At 38.4% G+C, this 2,950-nt stretch overlaps 1 protein-coding gene across 1 annotated transcript in view; it reads left to right on the forward strand.

The window, feature by feature from the left end:
* The window catches only part of BIRC6 (baculoviral IAP repeat containing 6), a 262,197-nt gene that overhangs the window by 51,072 nt on the left and 208,175 nt on the right, over positions 1-2,950 (forward strand). The window lies entirely within an intron of this gene.

A 2,950-nucleotide genomic window follows, 5' to 3' on the forward strand; every position in this document is an offset into this window, starting at 1 on the left:
AGAGACGGGGTTTCACCATGTTGACCAGGATGGTCTCGATCTCTTGACCTCGTGATCCACCCGCCTCGGCCTCCCAAAGTGCTGGGATTACAGGCTTGAGCCACCGCGCCCGGTCTTATCGGACATTCTTTGTAAATATTTTCAATGGAAGGTTGATTAAAATTTCAGACTTGGGTTGTTCAAAACACATCTTTTCTTGACATGGCCAGGGATTCAGGGATTCTACTACTTCTCTGCACCAGTATTTGGGATTCCTCAAACACTCAGGAAGTTGATGGGGTCTCTGAACGCCTTGGGCCAGTCCTCCAAATGGGTAGGAGGGGAAGAGGATTGATGGAGGCTAAGGAGCCCAGGCACCTTCTGAATTCTAAAGGGGGAAAGGACAAATTTGAAAGGGCGAATTGGACTCATATTTTGACTGTGCGAGTTGATAGTTACTTTGGAGGGAGATTGAAGTTAAAAACGTAAAAAAATGGACCACAAGAACAGAAAATCAAACACTGAATGTTCTCACTCATAGGCCGGTGTTGAACAATGAGAACACATGGACACAGGGAGGGGAGCATCACAAACTGCGGTGCGTGGGAGGAAACTAGGGGAGGGACAGGAGGGGGTGGGGAGTTGGGGAGGGATAACATGGGGAGAAATGTCAGATATAGGTGATGGGGAGGAAGGCAGCAAACCACATTGCCGTGTATGTACCTATGCAACAATCTTGCATGTTCTTCACTTGTACCGCAAAACCTAAAACGATAAAATATATATTAAAAAAAAGAGAGAATCTGTAAGCAATTATTAAAGAAAAAAAAAAAAACTACTTTGCTGAAGCAAAGCCTCAGTTCTTATTAAAAAAACAAACAAACAAACAAACAAAAAAAACGACCATACCCTAGTACCTGGCAATTCCACTTCTATTTACCTACTCTAGGGAGTTAATTGCTCTAGTATGCACAGAAGCATAAAATGGGTGGTCATTGCAGTTAAAAATCGGAATCCTCTTAAATGCCCATCAGGAGGGGAAAAGCCAAGTAGAATGTGAAATGTTCATGTAATAGACTGTGGTCCAGCAGTGAAAGGGAATGAACAGTAAGATCTCTATTAATCACCCTCAGTAACTTTTAAATGTGTCATTGTATCAGGAAATCTTCTGTATTAATAGAATGATTGATGATTAAATACATCATAAAATGTATATGTGTCGTGTACAGTGATACCAAATATTTAAGACCCTGTATTTTCTTTAAAATAATTTTTTTCACAGACTTCCACATCATGTATTTTCTACATGTACATTTATGTATATAAACGTAAAAATATTTTAGAAATTTATCACTTAAATTTATAATGGCAGTTTCCTGGAGGTTGGATTGGTGATTACTGGGATTAGATTTTAAAATTGACATGGGTCTTCAGCTTTATTTTTTATAGCCATGTGTAACTTACATAAATAAAATTTTATTGATAAAATTAAAACTTAGATGAAAAGGGGTAAACTATGCTAGATTTAGCTGTGAGGGAACCTGACCCAAATGTCATTTCCTTGGGGATGCACTGTAAAAGGATTTAGGAAAGACATCTGCATTAAAAATTGCTGTAGATTTATGTATGTAAGTTGTAGGTGCGTTGTAATAAGAAATACATACATTTTTAAGGAGTAGCATGTTTTATGTGTAAAGTTCTTTCTTTGCCATGGAAATAAACCAGTGAGTTAAAAACAATGTTTCTTTAAGAAACATTTCTTTTTAAATTTTATTTTACTATTTATTTATTTATTTTTTTGAGGGACGCAGTCTCACTCTGTTGCGCAGACTGGAGTGTAGTAGCGTGATCTTGGTTCATTGCAACCCCTGCCTCCTTGGTTCAAGAGATTCTTGTGCCTTAGCCTCCTGAGTAGCTGGGACTACAGGCACATGCTACTACACCCAGCTAAATTTTGTATTTTTAGTAAAGATGGGGTTTCCCCATGTTGGCCAGGCTGGTCTGGAATTCCTCACCTCAAGTGATGTGCCCTCCCAAAGTGTTGGTATTACAGGTGTGAGTCACTGCGCTCAGCCTATTTTATTTTTTTTACATATGGGGTCTTGCTATGTTGTCCAGGCTGAAGTTCAGTGGCCATACACAAGTGTGATCATAGCTGACTGCAGCCTCAAATTCCTGGGCTCAAGCAGTCATCCTGCCTCAGCCTCCTGAGTAACTGAGACTATACGCTTTTGCCATCATGTCTGACTCATGGGTTCTTTTTTTGGTAGCAGGATCCTGACATTTCTGATGCCTTATGATTATAACTAACAGAAATAAAAATAAGGAATAACCGGAAAGAAATGTAAAGGAATCATAAAGTTGAGCAGATAGGTGTAAAGTTGATCCTGCTTTGAATATTTGAGATAATTCTTAAAGTCATTATACCAGTCTTGATCTGAGGTCCTGGTATTTTATTTTTATATTTTTATATTTTAATTTAAATTTTTAAATTTTTTATTTTTTAGAGACAGGGCTTTGCTCTGTCTCCCAGGCTGGAGTACAGTGGCACGATCATAGCTCACTGCAACCTTGAACTCCCAGGGTCAAGGGATCGTCCTACCTGTGTTCGACTACAGGCACATGCTACCACACCCAACTAATTATTTTTATTTTTTGTAGTGATAAGGTCTCACTGTTGCCTAGGCTGGTCTCAATCTCTTGGCCTCAAGGATCCAACCACCATGGCCACCCGAAATGCTGAGATTATAGGCGTGAGCCACTGTGCCCAGCCTGTATTTTATGTTTCTTAAACTTGTTACGGTTTTCTGGAAAATGAATTTTACATTTCTTTTTGTTTAGTAAGCATTTATTTGAAAGAAGTAGTGTATAATTTATGAACTTTACATTTCTAAGGGTCTTAGGAAATAAATTTTATTTAAAAGTTATTTGTCTGATTTGGTTCTGTAGTGAATATGTAAGGTATATTTCT

This window comes from Cebus imitator, unplaced genomic scaffold (genome assembly GCF_001604975.1).
Source record: "Cebus imitator isolate Cc_AM_T3 unplaced genomic scaffold, Cebus_imitator-1.0 Scaffold88, whole genome shotgun sequence".
Classification (NCBI taxonomy): Eukaryota; Metazoa; Chordata; class Mammalia; order Primates; family Cebidae; genus Cebus; species Cebus imitator.